This window comes from Cynocephalus volans, chromosome 9, assembly GCF_027409185.1.
Source record: "Cynocephalus volans isolate mCynVol1 chromosome 9, mCynVol1.pri, whole genome shotgun sequence".
NCBI classification, from domain to species: Eukaryota; Metazoa; Chordata; class Mammalia; order Dermoptera; family Cynocephalidae; genus Cynocephalus; species Cynocephalus volans.
The window spans coordinates 81,481,357-81,503,409 of record NC_084468.1 but is presented as its reverse complement, the minus strand read 5'-3'; positions in this window follow the sequence as shown (position 1 = coordinate 81,503,409).

Below are 22,053 nucleotides of genomic sequence, written 5' to 3'. Positions count from 1 at the left end.
ATATTTAAGCCGTTAATTGCCAAAAAGAAGGCAGGGTAAGGAGAAAAGTGTGTGAGGCAGGAGTGAGGTGTTCTCATTCTCTGGGGTTTTCTGGGTAGGCCTTTGATAAGGTGACATCTGAGAGGAGCTATGAAGGAAGTGAGAGTGAATACAAGAGCTAGATAGGATATGAGAGTTGAGCGTATTTGTGTCCAAGTCTACCAGCTTCTGGCTGAGCTTCTTGCTTTTCTCAAAATGTGTTCTGCCATTCCACCTAAAATTTTTTAGCTTGATTCCCAGCGGTCTGCCCCAGCTCTTGCTGATCCCTCAGCTCACATACCAAATCCTGTACGGAGCCGCTCCTGACTTTTCTGTAGCAGGAGTGAAATGGAATTCTTTTTTTGTACCCCTATAGGCTTTTATTATAACACCTATAAAATGTTATCACTTTTTTGGGTTTACGTTCCTTTGTTTCAGTGCTAGGTAGTAAGATCCTTTAAGGTAAGAATTGTATCCTATTAATCTTTGTATCCTCAGTACTCATCACAGAGCCTGACATATTGTAAGTGATAAAATCTTTTGTTGAAGAAATGAAATTTAGAGTGATAAAAAGAAATGAACTATCAAGCCATGAAAAGGAGGAACCTTAAATGAATGTTGGTAAGTGAAAGAAACTAGTTTAAAAACTATTCTGTATGAAACTAACTATAGAAACAAGTCATCATGCATTTGTCAAAACCCATAGATGAACACAAACAGTGAGCCCTAATGTAAACTATGGAGTATAGTTATAATAATGAGTCAATATTGGTTCATCAGCTGTAGCAATTGAACCACACTAATGCAAGATTTTAATAATAGAGGAAACTGTGTGTGGTAGGGGTAAAAGGTAGGTATACAGAAGGCTATGTATTATCTGCTCTGTTATTCTATAAATCTAAAAGGTCTATAAATTACTTTTTTAAATGAAATTTGGCAGCTAAAGCAGGGTTTGATGTAGGAGATATAGGATAGTACATTAATATGGCAAAGAACTGCTTTTTAGGAAAGAATTGCTTGAATATGTGTTAATAATAAAGGTGCGAAATACTTGATGCAATCCATAAGTAGCTACCATCCTTCCCAATCCCTTTCCAATACTTTGTGAAATGGAGGGAGCCAGCTTTACAAAGAATGTCAGTGTGCTGGACAAAGAGCATTGTATTCAGACAGACATAGGTTTGACTCCTGTCTCGCTGTGAAACCTTGCTGAGCCTCAGTGTCCTCATCTGTACAGAGATCATAATACTGACCTCAGAGGGTTGGTGTAAAGATTATATGAGACACATTGTCTAAAACATTATCACAGTGCCTGGCATGAAGAATGTGGCTAAAACATGCTAGTTTTCTTTATTTCCCTTTTAAGAGAGTATAAAAGTGAAATACATTCTGAATAATTGATGGGAGAAATTAGGAAGGAGACAAAGGCTGATTACATGTTGGTATAGCACCAAATTTGAATTTTTTACTTTTAAAACTGAGGACTATGCTCCATTAGGTTCTGTGAAGTTCTTTTTGAGCAGGCACCTACATCATTTCCCTGACACATTTTAATCTTTTTTTTTTAACTTTTGTATAATGACAGGTGAAGTGACATTTCTCACGTTGGGTTTTCTCAGGTAAGAGATCATGTCATGTATCATAAGAAAGAAGGTATGAAGATGAAATTGGTAAGTTGAGAAATACAGGAAACTTCTGGAAATGCCTGATAGGAAATGTGGCATTGATAATAATATATTGTGCCTTATAATTATTTGGCTACATGCCTCAGTCTCCTTAGCAGAGGGCAAATTACCATACCATGTTGTTTGTCATCTTTGCATCTGTCTCTTCCACCAAGATGCAGTGTAATATTTAGTAGGTGCTCAACAAATATTTATTGAATTGAGAGTTTGTGTAGATTTTGATAAAAAAGTAGTCCTTTTTATAAGAAAAAAATGAAAGCTTACTTATCAGACCCTCATTTATATATATAGCAAAGACTACGCCTATAGAATATATTTAATACATGCACATACACATGAACACTCCATATATGTAAAAATAAAATATGTTAATCTGGAAACATATTTTTCCATGTTTCTCTTCCTCAGCTTCTTAGTTTGGACTGCTCTGGCAAACATCTGTAGGTTTAAAAGCAGTTCAAAGCAGAGTGCAAAGAAAAGAAATCCATTTAAAATATCTCAGCTCGAATCCCGTCACTCTGTACAAGGTTTGAATGTGATTTGGACACCAACACACCAAGCTAAGCTTTGTGTGAGGAAATAAATGTTAGACTGAAATGGGAAACTGAAGCAGGTCATTCTCCTTTTGTTGAGCTTTTCCTTCTTGTCAAACCACTGGGCTGCACGTTGTAGTTCTTGTTTGTCACTGATAGCCTATCACAAAGCCCCTTCTGTTACGATGCCGTACCTGAAACTCCCACTAGCCAGCAGAGCATAAACACCAAGGTGGAGCCACCTTCCAAAAACCTCCTGCACACAATAGCTACTGCTGTCACGGCAGGACAATCAAGTGGATCTTATGGTGGTATATTTTTTCCCATCATATGCATGACAGAAAGTCTAATGGACCTTGTTAGTTTCTTGAGTAGCTTTTAAGGCCCTATAAAATGGCCTGTTATCAGTTTCATCAGTGTTCCCAAGATGTCTACCTGGATGTCAGAGAGCCCTGGCAGTACTGTATTTTCAGTCGTCTAGTCAGCAAGCAGAAGATACTAATTAGCTGAAAAATCAGAGAGGAAAACTATTTGTATCCCAGAAGGAAAAGCTAAATACTAATGGCATTTTTGGTAAATAAATATTCCTCCAACTTCTTTTTGATTAAGCTTTATTTCACAGCCTTTAAAAATTAAAAGGTTAAATGGACTATATTAGATTGTATAAGACTTTACTATGTGCTTTAATAAAGAATTTGGATCACTGCCCTTAATAGTAAAAGCATTAAAAAACTTGATATGATTTTATACCCGATTTGGGGATATGCAATTCTCTAAGTATAGTATTAGTTGCACCCTGGTATTGTCTTGGGAAGGAATGGAAGAAAATGGAGAAGAATAGTGAAAAAAACATCAGAAAGAAACTAATTTTAAAATCACCACTCAGAATTTTAGGTATGTCTCTATCATTTTCAGAATTTTAAACATTGATGTAAAATAGAAAGGACTTTTTGACATGCATATAGAAAAACTGTTATTGACCCAGATAATGCAATCCATCTAGTAGGGGTTCCTGTAAGAACCTAAACTATTTTTCTTATGTTGGATCCTAGTAATATTTTCTTGAATTCCTAAAATCTTTGGAAATGTTTTCCTCCTGGGATGGTAAATACCATTTGGGGCTCCTTATTAAGTATGTAGGCTTAGGGCTCTCCTGTTTTAGTTTGTTATTGAACATAATTCTCTGTCCACAACTATACAAACAAATTTCTAGGGCTGTGGACAATTAATCTTGGTCAATCTGGGGTCAACATCTTGCGGGGATGTATTTGAATCAGATGAGATCACATGGTCCAAGGCGTTGGAGTGGGATGCATCTGATCAAGCCATCATTTATGGAGTGATGGTATCTTCCCATTCACCCATCCAGGTTGCTAATCACTTACTTCTCCCCCATGGCTCCTGTCAGATTGGGCAGCACTCCCATCACTTTCCACTCTGCTTTACCGCATGCAAATCTTTCTGGAGCTTCTAAGTTGCATGGCAATATGGAAATCTATGAGGCTGCCTGTGGCCTATCTTCTTAAGTACTCTGCAGCATTTCTTCTCTGGGTCCATAGAGATCTTCTCAGGATTAAGGCACAGGGATGCCTTATTCTCTTCATGACCCCTGGATCTCTATTCTTATAACCTTCTCCTTTTTTTCTTCTTTTCTTTTTTTGGGTGGCTGGCTGGTAAGGGGATCCACACCCTTGATCTTGGTCTTTCTTATAACCTTCTCCTGAGGGTGCATCTTTCCTTGCTGGAGCAATCTTTTTTGAGTTTTGGGAGAAAGGCCTCCCTAATTCTATCATAATTTTTCTTTTGAAAGCATCTTGCATTTTCTCAAGGGATTAGGCTTTAGGAAATCAAAGTAATAAGATTAGAGATTTTATTTTTCATCACAATCCGATCTCTCTTTTGTACAGTGAATTGAAAATGGATCTGACTATCTTCTTGGATGTGGGAAAGGAAAAAGGGAAACAATTGGGGGAAGGGAAATCATTTATAGTTTAGAAACATTATTCTGCCATTAGTGCCACATTGCTTTTTACTCAGAATACTGCTCATCCATACAACATGTAATTCATGTCATGTTCACAGAGCAGTTTGATGTACTTTCTCAAACAAAATCAAGGGGCTCAAACAAATAAATGAATATTTTCCTATCAGACTTTATTCTCCTTGATGTTGGGGAGTATTTCTCTCCTTAGTGCCTAAATCGTTCTGTAAATATTGGTGAACACATTGAAAATGCCTCTGTTATGTAGCTGGAGATTATGTTGAATGCCGTTTCTTAAATTTATAAATAAAAATCATGATCAGGTATCTGTGATGCCAGCTTGTGTGATTGTGCATGAAAAGCCAATGAAATGTTATGTGACTTTAAGCAAATGACCAGGGAATCATGAAGGCACATAGCATAGGACTGTAGATTGAGCTTTGGCTGAAGATGGGGCTTCTCACTGTCATCTCCAGACCAGCATTATGGGTACTGAATAAGAAACTTTGGCAGTGAAGTGTACATATCTGTGTTTTAACAAGCCCTCTATGTAATTCTGATGCATATTAAAGTTTGAGAACTCCTGGACAAGGGGACGTTTAACTTGAATCAAATGAGTGATATTAGACAGGTAGCTTCACACTTGGGGCTCAGATGTCTCATTTAAGGTTAATTATTACTCTCTACTTAATTTAGTGGGAAGAACACCTTTTTGTTTTATTCTACTTAGAACAAGGTATAAGCATGTGCTCCAGCTAGGTTCTCTTGTTTTGTTGGTTATAACACATATCCTTGGTCTTATCTTTTGCCTTAGAAGGACAGGAGCAAGTCAAAGATAGATATAGATATAGATATAGATATAGATATAGATATAGATATAGATATAGATATAGATATTGCACATTCCTTAAGAGGTAATATCGCAAGATGGATAAGGGTGCATCTTCTCTGGGAAGACAGCCTAGAGTCAAATCACCAGCTCCACTTTTTACTATATAACCTTTATCAAGTTTTTATTTCTTAGTGCCTCTGCTTTTTCATCTGTAAAATTAAGATCATGCTGTACTAATCCCTACCTCAAAGGTAAAATGAGATAGCATTCATGTAAGAATGAGATTACAGAGGTTGGATGCTTACAGCTTGGCTTAGCATTTGTTAATGCCTAATAAACACAAACAAGTTTTGAGTTGGTTGCAGGCTCGGCACTGTTATAAGAATCAGAACTGAAACAGACATCTCTGCCTTGACGGAGCTTGTTATTGCAAGTAATAACAAGACATAAATTTACAGTCCTCAAAGGTGTTGAAGACTCTATAACAGCACTTGGGAAAAATGAGGACACAATAATGGGGGTAGGTATTGGTATTATCTCCATTTTACTAACTAGGAAACTGGGACTTAATGAGACAAAGTAACTTTCTCAAGAAGACACTAAAAATGTGGGAATTTTGACTCAAATCCATGTGTCTCAGGATTTGCTTATTATTTAAATAAACTCATGTAAATTGTTTAATCTCTTTCAACAATTTAATTTTTTATGTTTCACAAGGGTTAAATATGAGAAAACAATCCTAAAAAAATGAAGTGACTTGCCATAGAGAAAAAATCATACTATTAAAACATTAAGAGAGAGAGGAATGCAACTTAGGGCTCTGACTTTTCTTCCATCTCCATTCCATCTCTGCTTCATTGAGTTAACCAAACTGCCATCTTCTCAGTCCTTAAAAAAAAAAAAAAAAGATAAAGAAACAAGCATGGCTTTGAAGAAAGAACTTTATAGAGTGAAGGAGTTCCTCAGGACAGATACTGAGGGGTATCCAGGATTGTGTGGCGGTGCTGAGCCACCTGCTCCAAGCAGGCGATTCCCCTCCTCTGAGGGTTGGTGTTCTTCATCTCCTTTCTTTCATGACAACTTCAACTTTCAGTCATTCAAAACTCCTCACTGTTATTCCCACCTGAGTTTGAACCGCTTCTCGATCTCTTCCAAAGATTCTCAATTTATTGAGAAAAACATATAAAGAAGAAATTATTCATTATTGTATAATAAATAATCAATTCACTTTACAAGTAATTTCAGCTAATTCTTTTTTCCTTTATTTATTTATTTTTTTTGCGGTTGGTGGTATGGGGATCCGAACCCTTGACCCCAGTTGGTGTTATAACATAGTGCTCTAACCAATTGAACTAACCAGCCAGCCCTTCAGCTAAATAATTTCATTTGTACAGGAAATATACTTTAAAAAGATGAAAGGAAAAACAAAAAACAAAAAAAAACCACCAGAAAAATTATCTCGTCAGGGGGCAAAAAAGAAGGTTTTATTTGGCATAATGTCTTTTTAAAGGAAATAAATCTTTCACCAGCCTTTCATAAAAAAATGTATTTGAGAGCATTTAAGGCAAAAAAAAAAAAAAATCAGGATTTGTAGCTGCTAATGATGTACTGAAACTTATTAGAAGGTAGATTCTACTTTGAAAATGAAGACTAATGCTGATTTGGCTTCCCTGTTGTGGCCCCAGATGAGAAATATGTAAACACTTTGTATATTTTCCCTTGGTTTTGAGACTGACACAATACATAGGTCAATAAAGTCAACAACATTTAAATTGTTAAAAGAGTTTTTCTGAGTCTTCTGGGAATGGTAAAACAGGATACAGTCTTTTATTCTCATTTCCCTTCATGAAATGTACTCTCTTCTTTTTGGAACACATGATAGTCGCTGTGCATACAGATAGGTCTGAACAATGCTGCTCTGACATTTAAGCATTTCACCTTCTATGCAGTACAGCCTGTTTGTCCTTTTAAACTTGGCTGCTGGGCCAAATGCAAAGGAACCACTGTGTGACTTTTTGCTTATCTTCTGTACCCAGCCCTACAAAGTTAGTGCTTGAGTGTGTCAGGTATCACCTAGGGACTTAAGAATGAGGCTTTTTACAGTTAACCCAATCCCATGACCTGTACTACATTGCCTTTGATATGAAGGTAGTTTAGTTAACTACCAAGACTGCCTCCTACGTTTATCGGAATCAAATTCACCAGAAATGTGGCACACAATAATTCCTAGTTTGCCGCATAATGGCTTTAGGCATACTGCATTACATGCGGTTGGCCAGTGGGAAACAACGGTTCTTCTTCTTGCATATGCTTCTTCAGCAGGACTGTTTTTTTTTTTTTTTTTTGAAAAGAAAACTTTTTATTTGAAAATAATTGCACAATTTCAGAAAAATTGCGAGAATAAGTGTAGTTCAAATAACATCCTTATACTCTTTACTCAGATTCACTCATTACTATTATTTTACCATATTTGCCTTATCATTGGCTCATTTTCTGCCTCTTTCTCTTCTTTCTGCATGTGCACACATATTTTTTGAACCATTTTAGGGTAAATTATATATGTCATGATCCTTTACCTCTTAATACTTCGGTGGATATTTCTTAAGAATAAGTTATTCTCTTATATAACTACAGTTCATTTAACAACTTCAGTAATTTTTACATTGATAGAATACCTTTATCAAATCTACCATCCATATAATTTCAAATTTGGCAACTGACCGAATATGTTTTCCCTCTTCAGGTGAGGGTCCACTCTAGGGTCTAGTATTGTGTTTAGTTGTCATGTCTATATAGTCTTTTAAAATTTCAGAACAATTCCACAGCTTTCCTTTGTATTTTATGCCATAGACATTTTTGAAGAGTACAGTCTCCCGTTTTAAAAAAAGATGTTTGTTCCTCATTTGGCATTTATCTGATGTTAACTTATGATTAGATTCTCATTAAGCATTTTTGCTAAGAATACTATATGGGTGATACTGTGGCCTTCTCAGTTTCTCTCACCTGAAGTCCCATGATGTTGGTATACTCTTCATTGGTGATGTTTATTTTGATCACCCGCTTAATATATTGTCTGTCACCAAAATTTTCTCCCTAGATATATTATCTATTAATGACTCTTGCCTACTCCAATCATTACTATGATGATTATAACTCCTACACTTCCTCATTACTAGCTGGCATTTGCCATTGTAATGTAAACTAGAATCCTCCCTTTTCCCCTGCGTAATTACTTATTTATTTGTTATTGGTTATGAACTCATGAATTCCAGTTTTTTGGAATTGTTTATAATTCATTAGTGTATATAATTATTTTGTGCTCAAATTGTCCTTCAGGCATCTCCTGAGTGTTTATAACATGCTTCATCATCATCATCATTTTATTTTATTTTATTTTTTGAGCACTTTCTTCCATTATGGCCTATCAAGATGTTCTAGGCTTATCTTGTATATTTCCTGTTCCAGTCCTGGACTCAGCTATTTCTCCAAGGAGCCTGATTCCTTTTTGTGGGAAATGACATTAGAAACCAAGATCTGGGCACTAGGTATGCCAAGAGGTCTATTTTTAATAGACTAATCAGAAAGAAGATATCCTGAGATTTCACTTAATTGAGCCAAGATATCATTAAATAATTTTGACTTGTTTATTCTGAATATTTAGAAAAGTTTTAGGGGACTTAAAACTTATATTTTAAAATACTGAAGCAGAAATAAATGTATAGCAAATTCAGAATGCTTATTGATTACTTTGTTTAAATCTTTGTAAAGCAATATAAGAAGAATAATTCAGCTCTAGCACCTTAGATGTACTTTACTCTTATGGTATAGCCACCAGTGGGAAACTTGGTTTTCAAGCAGTATTGTGAAATTATTGACTAGGTTTATGGTAATGTCTGTTAATGTTATCACACAGAAAACATGAGTACATTTAGAAGTGATGACACTTCCATCACAGGGTTATGTCTTCAGTGGGTCATGGCGGTGGCATATCAGCAGGGTGGGACTCCTGTGGCCCATCCTATAACACTGCAAGTGCACAGGATTTCAGGGTTATTTCACTAACTCCTTAGTTGCAATTTAATTTTCAAATACACATTTCCTGTTTTTGGTTAAAGCTCTTAATTTGATTCTTAAACAATTCTGCTTCATTAGCAGCTTTTCGTCTCTGGAGAGACATTTCAGTAGTTTACTAAGGAAATCTGGCATATTTTCAACTTGAATGTTTTATCAAGGAGAATTATAAATAAAGGGCTTTTCAACCTCAGGTAATAAACCAGAGTTTCTATATCTGCATTATGGCAATACCTTTCTTTATGTTAATGCTGTTAATCATTTAAATAATAGCAGGCTTGTAGTGTTAAGATAAACTCATACTATTCAGATTACAACAAAATTGTAAATGCCACTTTGGATTACTAAAAGCAAATAGACATTGATTTTAAGTATGAAGTAAGAATTAATCTTATAAGCTCTATAACATTGTTGAATATGAAGAGCAATGAACAATTTGCCGTACAATCATAATGTGAAGCTGATGAGCTAAATGAAAAACATCATAATTATGAATACATTCACAAAACCACAGTTGGATATACATAACCCTAATTTCCCAGGAAACACAATTATTTAGCTTTCTACTGTGTGGACAGTTCCCCTTTAATAAATAGTTGAGTTCTCCAATAGATTGCAAGACACTGGAAAAAAATCAAGGCATATAATATACCATATTATGAAAGGAGTCTAGAAAATGAGGTGACATGTGTTTGGGCTTCTTATTTCTGTTGGGGCTGATTTGGGGAATGTTCTTAAATCAGTCCAAGAATCGAGAAAAATCTTAACTAAGAACTGCACAGTTGATGAGACACAAATGAAAAATACATATTTGAGAAATAAATCAAAATTTTGTAAGTGTTAGAAGAAGCATGATTTAGATGTCAAAGATTTTGAGTTTTAAAAACTTAGTAAATCCCCTTTGATAACTTTGAGGGATGTCTTTAAAAAATTGATTTTAGAAGTTTTTAGAATTCATTTAGCATTTTAAAATCGAATCTTTGAGATAGGAGTTTTTTTGCTCAATAACAATTTAAATGCTCATCTGCTTCCCCTAAACACATTATGGATGACTAAATATAACACACAACTATAATAAATTATGTCAGAAAGTATTTTTGAAAGACGGTGGTATGGTTTGAATGTATGTATTCCTCCAAAATTCCTATGTTGAAACCTAATCACCAAGGTTATGTTATTAGAAGGTGGGACCTTTGGGAGGTGATTAGGTCATGGGGGCTCTGCCCTTGTGAATGGTATTAACACCCTTATAAATGGGATAGAGGGAACTAGCTAGGCTGTTTTGCCCTTCCATCTCTTCTGCCATGCATGGACACAGAGCTCATTTCCTTTTCCTCTTCTATCATGTGAGGACAGACACAGTGTTTGTCCCCTTCAGAGGACACAGCAACAAGGTACCATCTTGGAAACAGAGAATGAACCTTCACCAGAAACCGAATCTGCTGGTGCCTTGATTTTGAACTTTCCAACTTTCAGAAGTGAGAAATAAATCTCTATTATTTATAAGTTACGCAGTCTCAGATATTTTGTTAAACAGCACAAGCAGATTAAGGTAGATGGCAACATTATTGCGCATTCCACTGTCCTTCTGTAAGCAGTACCTGCAACTTCTCCATCAAGAGGTGGTATCTGTTTCTCTGTCTCCTAAATCTGGCAGTCTCCTTAAGTCTAGCAGTCTCCATGACTTCTTTGATCATTAGAATGTGGTGGAAATGATGCCATGACAGTTCTTGGTGTAGTCCTTAAGTGGCCTGGTAGTTTCTGCCTCTTTAAAACCATCCACCATGTAAGAAGTGTGACTATCCTGAGACTACCATGCTATGGAAGTCAAAATTACATGGAGAGGCCCTGGAGGATGAGAACATATGTGAAGAGAGTGTGTGTGTACATATGATAGAGAGAGACACCAAGTCTCAACAAGATATGAAAAATGTGAATAAAAGTATCATCTTGGAGGGGGATCTTCTAGCCCCAGCCACCGTAGTTGTAACTGAAGCCACGTGGATCAGAGATAAACTTCAAAATTTGCTGAGTCCTTTCAAAATTTCAGATCTACAAAACTGTGAGCAAAATAAAAGCATTGTTTTATTATTTTTTTAATAATTTATTTTTATTTATTTTTTATTTTTTGGCGGCTGGCTGATATGGGCCACAAACCTGTGACCTTGGTGTTATAAGGCTGCACTCTAACCAACTGAGCTAACTGGCCAGCACAAAAGCATTGTTTTAAGCAGCTAAGTTTTAGGTTAGATTTTAAAGCAGCAATACATAACCAAAACATAAATATTGAACAAATTAAAATTTAATAGAGGGCCTCCAAACTGTACAGTATGTTTTACCTCTTCCCTTATGTCACAGTGCCAGGCAATGTCCTGGGTGCTGGTGATAAAAATTGAAAGATAAATGTTGTCTGGTCTTTGCTACCTAGCAAGAGAGACAAATAAACCACTATCTGTGATAAATGCGACAAGTACAATAAATAAACTAATATGAGAACATAAAAAGAATAATGAATTCTTCTTCCATTAGTAATTAGGCACTATAAGGGCAAGGGTGCAGGGGTTTTTATCTGCGTTTCACACCAAGTACCAAGAAGAGTGTCTGGTACATAGCTGATGCTCAATAAATATTTGTTAAATGAACGAACATTTGAACAAATGAGGGAAGTGATAGGCATATGAACTGTAAAGTTTGGAAATGACTCCTGAAGGAATTGAGAAAAGAGGTGATATTCCAGATCTTGAAGGATGCCACGAATTTTGTTAGGAGGGATAGCAGGAAAAGAAAGAGAGGAGATGAAACATGGGTGGGAACTGGGAGAGTCTATCATATGCCATAATACACCATTGCTTGGCCAGCAACTGAGACTGTGGGGCAGTCAGTGTGGTCTGGTATTCATTAGCCAGTCAGCCTTGAATATGAAAAATCTTGGCATCACACCCAAAACAACATGAAGGGATTAGTCTGATCTCGAAGAATGTCAAGGGTTTAGATGGGATTAATTCCCAAACTGAGGTAATCCTCTGACACATCCACTACCCCATAAACCTCTCAGATCCAAGTATAGTAGACCCAGAATTGATTCTTTGAAGCCAATGGCCATATTTTACTGAAGTTTTAAATCCTTGGACTTGTTTTATGGTCAACATAGTCTCTTGGTTGGGGATAAATGAGAACTTCACCCATTGATAAGCATTATCAACTACCATTGAGATATAAAGTAAGGTAATGCTTACATTTTGTTTTGTATTTGAGAAGGCCACGAAGAGGATTTGTCCTAATGACTAAACTTCTTAGTTTGCATAATTGCCTGTGATTTATAGAAAGACCCTGAAACTCTCCTATCTGTCCTTAGGTGTTAATTCATTGATTTACTTGTTTATATTTGCTGTGCAATATCTGAAAATATGCCAGAGTAGTATCAATTCTTTAAAGGTTTTGATCCTGATTAAAATAAAATAATAATAATAAAAAGGGTAGGAAAATCGGACTATTCAGGACATTCAAGACACATTGATTCCTTGATGGGTCTTAGCCAAATTGTCTTTGTTATTCACCAATATTTAAGTGCTTTTGAAGAGCACTGCACCAAGTTCTGAGGAAATAGAAGGAAAAAAAAGTGGAAAATATAGATTCAGTCTATAGAGAATTTGAAGTAAAATAGTAGATTCAGAGTAAGCCAAATAAATACATGTAATCACGAATGAAAGAAATATATGTTAAATGAACTATGAATGAACTGAGATAGTGTTAATTTTCCGCTATTTCTGTGCTAATCATAGAATTAGAAATGCAGCTTTCCTGGGTCTCCAGCTTACATACCACAGATCATGAGATTTCTCAGCCTCCATAATTGTGTGGGCCCATTCCTTATAATAATCTCATTCTATCTATCTATCTATCTATCTATCTATCTATCTATCTATCTATCTATCTATCTATCTAATCTATCTATCATCTATTTATCTATCAATCATCTATCTATCTTATTGGTTCTATTTCTCTGGAGAACTCTTACTAGTACAACCCCTAATACTGAAACACTCCCAAGTATCATTGGTAAAATGTCCTTCAAGCAAGAACTTGGAAGGCAGTGATGTAATATTATAACAGATAATCACAAAGGTTAAATTTTATATCACTCCCCTGAATGGCTATTATAGTCAGCAGGTGACTTGATTCAATCCTTGAACATTTATATACTATAGAACCAACTGCCTTATGACTGTGATAGCTGTTTAGGATGGTTACTCATTCATTGATATTTGGTATGAATCCCACTACTGTTAGCAACAGGTGTTAGTTCTATAATCTCAATTGACTCTAACAAGAGTCAACATTCTTATTTTGTTTTATTGTAGCCAATGGGTTCTGTGGTTGGGTAAAACTTTATAATGTTTTTGACACTGATTGGAAGGCATCAGAGCATTTCTGAACATATATTTCCAATAATAATAGCTAACATTTTTTGAGTACATACTATACGCCATAGTGCTAGGCATTTTATAAGTAGTATCTAATTTAATCCTTACAGAAATCCTATAAATATCATTGCTATCTGTTTTATAAAAGAAAAATTGAGGCATAGTCACACACTATTAACTATTTGATTAGAAATTCAAACCTAGGTTTAATTCCAGAGTATTCTTTTAACCACTGTACTGACATCTGGCAGTGAATAAACATCAGTGTGGCTGTTTTTGAGAGATTAGGACTGCATATGATATGAAGCTTATTGTTGGACATTGGATATTAGAAGTAGAATTAACTTAAGTTGAATGCATAGGCAATAAAAGAAGAATTCTCAGTTGTAATTTGAATGAACTGGGTATGACAATTATAAACAAGCAAACCTGGATAAGTCTGTCAACACATGTTGAGAACACATGTTCTAAACACATTGATATTAAACAAAAAGTCTATCACATTCACAGCAATTGTTTTAAATAATGGAACTCCAGAAAAACTCACCAAATGTATGTAATAACTGACTAAATTAGTTATCTACTTCCCAGGCAAGAGAATGACAAATACAAATCAGAATGCTTCCTTCAAATTCATAACGTTAGTATGAAGAAATTGGATGAACTTTAGATAAAAAAAGCATGCTTCGAAAAAGAAAGACAGTGATACAGTTCAAATAGCTGAAAAAATTATCTGCTAATGGAAAATTTCAAATGAAATAGTCTTGACCTAAAGGTCAATTGTAAAAAAATTTAGAAAGCTGGTTATAAAATTAAAAGCATTATAAACATGAATTAGATATTTTCTAACACCAGATACATAAGTATAAATCCATATAAAATCTGATTTATTATAAAATCTTGTAGTATGACACCCATAAAACTATTCTGTATCAAAAGGGACAAACCCTAGTACTTCCCCCATATGCCATGTGTTGCAGGCAGTTTATGCACCTGCTGTGGGTGTGCTTTCATCACTGATGCAAAAATCCACATATGGAAAACCATTATAGATACAATTTATCTAGAATTTAAAACCTCTTTGCATACGAATTTCTGGTATTAATCATGATAGCTAAGCCAAAATAAAAATAGTACACAAAAAGTAAAAAGGGGTATAACATTTGAAAGAATTGAAGGAGCAGTTCTATGTACGTCATGTAGAAATTTATCACTATTTTATGTGTGCGAATATCAGACGTTAATAGACAGTGAAGTTTTGGTATACTCAATAGTTCCATTTATCTTCATGGGAAACACAAATGTGTAAATTTAGACTAAAATTTATAACAATAAAGTCTTTTCTATGTATGTAGAAAAGTAGCATCTCAGTACCTAGCTAAACATGCTCTTATATTAATCAAGATAGGAATGCATGAGGAAGTAGTAAAATGCTAAAATGTCTAGTAACTACCAACAATGAACAGTACTATTCTGCAATAAATTCTACTACTGTTTCTGACATGGCCTGGATAAGAAAATCATCCTCTCAAATGTTCATTTTCGTCATAAAAAGGCAAAATAAAATTGTTTGCTTTTCTATTGGAGGTACTAAGAGAATTTACTTTTTATTTATTTTAAAAAGTGACCATTTTTCTAAAATGTTCTGATGAATATTGCTATTTTTAACAGGATTTTAATACTGATTAATTTTATATTTTTACTATTGTTTTTGCAGGTTCATATTAGAAGAATCTTACTGAAATTGGAAAAAGAGAGATCCTTGTTGAAATTGAGAAAGAGCCGTTTCAGTTGTGGAAGAAGTATTTGAAGTGTTAGCCCCTGAAGAATAAAATGATTGTCATTTTTTTTTTTTCTTCCAGTCTCTTGCTCTTTAGGGACTGTTTCTCTTTTAATTTATTGCTCTGTGTTCTAAAAAGTGGTGAAATAACAAACTGTTTTAAAAGTGTATTAAATATAACTTATGGTAAATTAGTAATACCTCTTGAAAAACCCTGCTATGAGCTCTCCCATGGCGCTTCCTTTGGGGAAAGATAACTCAATTGTGTTGATTTAAAGGTTCTGTCTAGTTCTTTTAAACATTCCTTTGATGTTGTATTGCTCTGCTTGTAATAGACTGTTATTGCCCTATATTGAGTTTGCAGAGTGAAGGTAAATCTTTTGTGATGTGATTGTGCCACCACAAACTCAATATTGTTCACAGGGCCTTTATAACTCTCAGCTACGTTGCAGCAGAATAGCACACATTTTCATTTTTACCTTTTTAGATTTTTATTCTTTGTTCTGAAGCTGAAAGTGTGTATGCTTACATATATGCTATTGTGCTTGTTCTGCGAAGTGGTAGGTAACTTGTAAGCAAAGAGAACGTTGTCAGGTGGGTTTTTTTCTTTTTTCTGAAATCATTGATTTTATTGTTGATCTTTTTCATTATGTTCCATTAGATACTCTACTAGGTTATTGAAAAAGCACCACTAATAGGAAAACCTAACTCAAATATCTATCCAAGTTCTAGTTTGAAATATTTTCTAAGAGTACACAACAACCCTATTAAAAGAGATTTTCCTGAGGAGCACTTTCCTACCTTGAAATTCAGATAAATGTGATTTCCCCTGGTGGCAGATCACAGACATAAGACCTATGTGATCAGAACTACTAACATAGATAATTCAATATTGACATTGGCTTGTTTGATTCAAAATTGAAATTTTCTTTATGTAATGGCTTGAGTTATTATTTGCTTCTTTTGTTAAATTTCTTGCTAAAAAAAAATATTTTTCACTGGAGCAGCATTTAAGTCATGCTTTAAAACTGCTTGTAAAGCCAGGTAGCACTAAAGTTACTGTAGGCATTTATTATATTTCTTGGCATGTACCCTGTTATTATTATTATTTTTCCTGTTATTTTAAAGGATATGATCACATAGTTTTGGGGCAATTATTAGTTGATAAGAAATTCTGAGATAACAAAGAATATCCATAAATGCAAGGAGATATTTTGTATGTTACAGTAGACTGGACTTTAAATAACTCCATGAATTAGGTATATTATTCTTCTAAGGTAGCTAGTAATTATTATTCTGGAAGAGTCAACCTTTCCTTTACTATAAAAAATTTTCACTATTTTCTCCCCAGCTAGTAAAAATAAATGAAATCAGCAGTCTTCAAAGCTCAGAGATTGATAAATGTTAGTTACATTGGTAAATGTCTAAAGTATTTGCATTTCTGATGGTCTTCTTTCTGTTTTTTCCTTGTCATTTTCTCTTTTCATTCTAGGTCTCTTGCAAATGCAAGTCTTAAGAGCTCTACAGTGATTTATGGAAGAAATCAAAGACATAATTTATAGGAAGAATATTTCTAAGGTATTGCTTAATATGCATAATTTAAAAGGATGAACATATATTGCTCAATGGGAATGGGGTTCATGATTGAAACTAGCATTCCTTAGTTGGGTAAAATTGTAGAGGGCATCTGACCTAGAGTTTGCAAATGGATGGCTGTTGGGCTGTATATGGGCTACAAATGTGTTTTATTTCACCTATACAGTGCTTTAGTTTTAGTTTTATTTATTTATTTTTAAAATTATATGCTAATATTTAAAGATTAGAGTTTTACTTCAGAGTATAGATTTCCACCTTCTTTTGAATAATTGGAAGCTCTGATAACACTAGGTCAGCATTTTCACAAGTGATGTCTCCGGTGGCTTGTACATTCTTTTGTTGGCCACAGTCTTCACATGGACTGCTTCATTCATTTCCATTATTGTAGGCATCTGAGTTTATGGTACCTGTTTCTAGTCTAATTCTAGCAAATTCTCTTACTGTTTTTTTTTTTTTTTTTGGTAGCTGGCTGGTGTGGGTATACTGAGTGAGCTAACCAGCCAGCCCTAATTCTACCAAGTTCTTCAACCTCTTCGCTTTGTTCACTCTGGCTGCTTGCTTTGGCAAGCCCCTCACTCCATTTTCATCTGTCAGAATACTTACACTTCAGATAGCATTTCCTCTCCACGATTTCTTCAGTCATTCATCAACCCAAAGGGGTCTCTCCTGCTGTAATTCTTCCTCTGCCCCTTTTTAGTTGCACACAATCTGCCTTGAGTTATATTGACTGTATTTTCAACTTGCTTCCCAATGGCTGTCAACAGTTGGAGGGCAGGGACCATCTTTGCATCCCACACAGTGACATCCAGCACAATACCTTGTACCTAGGAAGTTCTCAGAACGTTTGTGGAGTTAAATTTAATTAACTCAGCCTTGGTCACAAAGGGAGTTAGAACAAGAACCTGAAGGTTGTTAAGCCCTAGTCCATGTCTTTCCCTTTTCAAATAATTTCTTTGCTCTCATTTAACATGTTCTGTCAAACATTATATTTTTTATTAATAAAAAATGAGAAAGTTCTTTAGCCTATCCTTGACACCCTGGGACTTTTCTCAAAGCATCCTGCATTCATGGTGTAACCTTTCTGCCTTAAGTGCTCTAAGGCTCAGACACAAGTTTTATAATTACTTGGGATATTTTCCTGAGTCTCGGTTTCTGATCTAATAATTATTTTCTCTTTCTATTATTTGGTTTTTAACTTTTTATCCCTATCTCAGTGCTTTAAAAACCATGGGAGTATTAACAGGACTGAATGAATTAAAAGTAAATCTATTAGTATGGTGCTGATTACTAATAGCTGGTGGGCATTATTTTATTGCATATTTTTCTGTGTTTTCTATTTTAAGCCATCTCTATCTCCCTTTACCCTCCCTCTCTTCTTTGGAAGCAGAATAAATACACGTGATGATATAAAAGATATAAAGATATAAAAGATAAAGCAAGGCAAATTTTGACTAGCTGTTACTCATGTGAAGATGAGGATGAATCTTGAGCAATGAAATCCACAGTATGTGTGTGACAATTTCACAGTACGTGAAAAATGTAATTTAATATATGGTTTTTATCTGTTAAATCATTGAAATTTAGACTTTCTATACAAGTTGTCAAAGAAATAAAAGTGGGAGGATCAAAGAGCAAAGTCTTAAATGGATAACTGAGAGTAGATTATATTATAACTATCATTCACCTCAGTAATTGTAAGATAAGCTGTTGAATCACAGCTTAAAACTCTTTGGCCAATACCACTAGAAAATAATTTGCTTTAATCTTACCTCCTACATTATCTGTTGGCAATTTAGCATCATTTCTCTGCTTCTATGTTCTTCTTTCATAGGGTGGCAGGACGCTTGGAAATGACATTCCCAGAATCACTGCCAGCCGTGCTCTGGGTTAAATTCTGCTAGCAAATCCATTCGTGTCAAGATCTGCAAGGTGGAAGGGAAGTGGAAGCCATGTTTTTTCTTTTATCTAGCAGCAGCAGGCAGATATGTGGGCTTCTGTAGATGGGAGGTTTGGCAGTAGCCTCTGAGCCATTTTTCTAAGAATTGCTTGACTTTCCTGATTGCAATATCTAGAGAAATTTCTGCTTTCTTATCTGTTTTCCTAACGGAACTTTTACTGACACATTTTGAGAAGGAAATATCTGGCAGGGTACCATTCAGTAAATTTACTTGTGACTTTGACATGGTCAAATATGTAAAATCAGAGATTCAGCAACTAGAATATAGTATGAATGAATATTCCAGAAAAGAAAGAGTATGTCTTTCCCCAAAAGGAAGACAACTGGCATTTTTTTTTTCTCTAGAAAGGCAAAAATATCACAAGTTTTCATAAGATTACTTATAAGAAGAATATATTTTCTTTTTATATAAGAAACTATTTGCAAGATAACGTTTTGAAAAATAACCTAGGCTATGTTTAACGAACAAAAATACTCGCGATAAAAATATTCAAAAGGTAAAATGAAAAACCATTAATATTTTCTACCCCCAACCTAAATTCAACAATTAGCAAAGTGTTCTGAACATCATGTGTATTTAGTAAATATTTATTAATTTAGAGATGAAGAAAGAAGAAAAAGTGCCCTGCTTCTTTTCAGTGAAATCTGGTGTATGTGAAGTATATTCCTTATGTGAAATAATTTAGAAGATGTTTATTATTTGGCTTCGTGGAGCATAATCAATATACCAAGCTCTATGACAAATCAGAATTGGCCTTGGTTCCTGCTCAGTTGGTAAGGAAAATAGCATATTAGGCTTTATTTAAAATAGTATATTTTGGCTTTAGGTTAGCTTGAATTTCAGTAAAATTACCCCTGCAAACTTATTTTAATCAGCCTGAAACACAGTAAGTAAATTTACTACAGCTGAGTCAGAGCCACGTCGTATGGGAGGCTACTACAATTAGGTCTGCTATTGTGAATTAGAGGATTAGTAATACTCCCATGAGCCCCCAGTCTACAAGACAGAGCTGTCTTGATTGGAGTTCAAAGTAATTCTTCTTTGGAGAGATGGTTAGTTACAGCTAATTGCATGCTTTCTTTCTGCTATATTTCTAATTGTGCTGGATTCATGTTGCTTGCTAGATTTCTTGCATCAGGTACTTCGACTCTCTTTCTTCTCTCAGGTAAATGGATGCAGGTCGACTTTGTGCATGTTAAAATTTTTTGTGAGATTACGCTTTGTCCTGGTTAACATGATCTGCCAGCCATTTAATCTTCTTAAGTTTTACACAATTTTTTCATGGTAAACTAAAAAAGTTAAGAAAACAGTATCATATAGGACATTAAAGATGAGTTTTTTTGTTAAAAGAATGAACTGGTAATACATAATAAATCTGCTTGGATGTATGGTAAAGGCCAATTGGTAATTTGAGGTACTTAAGAAATATTTGTGACAATCAGGTTCATTTTTTAAGACAAATTGGCAGTAGGTATAAACTCTTTTTCTTTCCTCTTTATTGTGCTGCAGCATATTGAAAATTGAGCACATAAAAGCAGAACAAAATTGTGATTTACTAATAAAAAAATAAAAAAATCTTGATTGACTTTAATCCAACTAATAAGAAATCTGAAAAATACAATTGTTTAAAAAACCTTAGAAAATTTAAGTTATTACAACTAGATATTTTTACAATTTTCAGAGAACCACAAAGTATTATTTTATAGTAGATTTTATATTAAAATAATTAGAAAATATAAATTAAATATGGAAAACTGATTAAAATAGTATGCTCCTTTAGATGATATACTGTCCCATCCCTCCCCTTTTAAAATCTCCAGAGGCAGTAATAAAAAAAAATCTGCATTTAAATCTTTATGCTCAACTATAATTAAATCCTGAAAAAAAAATTTTTAAAAAGGAAAAATAAATGAAAGTGTAATACCATAGAAAAATAAAAAGCAAGCAAAGGAAATCAGAAATGGAAATAGTCTTTTAAAAAGGACAAAGATAAAATCCCAAAATATAAGTAAAAGCTGAGCTTACTATATCTCTGAGAGAAAATAATGAAGAGAAACCAGACAAATGGTTAGTTTCATTAAACAGAAGAAAATACCAGAAATTAGAGAATTTAAATTACTGCATTGCTATATTAATACCATATGTAATTCTATTATATGTAAGACCTATGCTATCAACTTCAAGAAAGCCTCAGCTTAATTGAAAAAGAGATTGTGATCAAGAAGTTTACAGTTTAGCTTCCTTGACTGGATGGCAGAACAGACAGTTCCCAGCATCACTCTCTCCCACAAATCAACCAATTTACAATTATTAAAGAGCAACGATAGCCAAGCTGGGGCCACTAGAGCTCAGGGGAAGAGGAGGAAAGACTTACGGAGTGTGTGAAGGCAGGAGAAGCCACGATGAAAGAAAGAAAGGAAGGAATCGACCATTTTGAGCCCTGGCTGCTTCAAGTCTGGCCCTGGTGCACACATGGAGAAAGAGCTGACAAAAACTGCAGCTGTGCCCTTTGTATGAAGTTGCTTGGAGATGGCAGGGGAGACTACTTAAAAGGGTTCCTGTGGACCCACATAGGAGCGAGGAGCCACAGACAACTGAAAAAAGGAGCCACTCAGAGCTTGTTGAGTCATCACAAGGGACTGGTGCATGGCCCATCCTCTGGGAAGTGTTTGGAGTGTGGGGGCTGGGGGAGATGAGCCCACCAGGGGAGAATTGGGGAACAGCATGGACAGCTGATCTGCCCTCTCATCAGCACAGGCCCACTCAGTGGAGACTGGTCAGGAATATAGAACTGCATGGGGTGCAGTTTGCTGAAAAGACTCAGGTCCAGACCAAAGTTTCTGCATAACCCAGGTATATTGGACCTCACAAGACCCGGGAGTGCTTACAAGGTCAACAATTAAAACCTAAGCTGCATGAAAGGCCTTCCCTAGGGAACCAGCAGCAAAGCAGCAATTTAGCTCAACTACAAGGCTCAATGCTGGTTCCCTTAGGAAGTTCCCACATTTTAGAAGCAACCAAAGGATAACAAATTAGTTCTAGTGCAGAGTTTAAGTGGTGGAAACAGTGACTAATCCAACACAGAACTGAAAGAAAAAACAAAGCACCCACAGATCAGAAACAAAGTTTGATATTAACTAGAAAAGGTCTAATACCACCAAAGAACATCTATAAA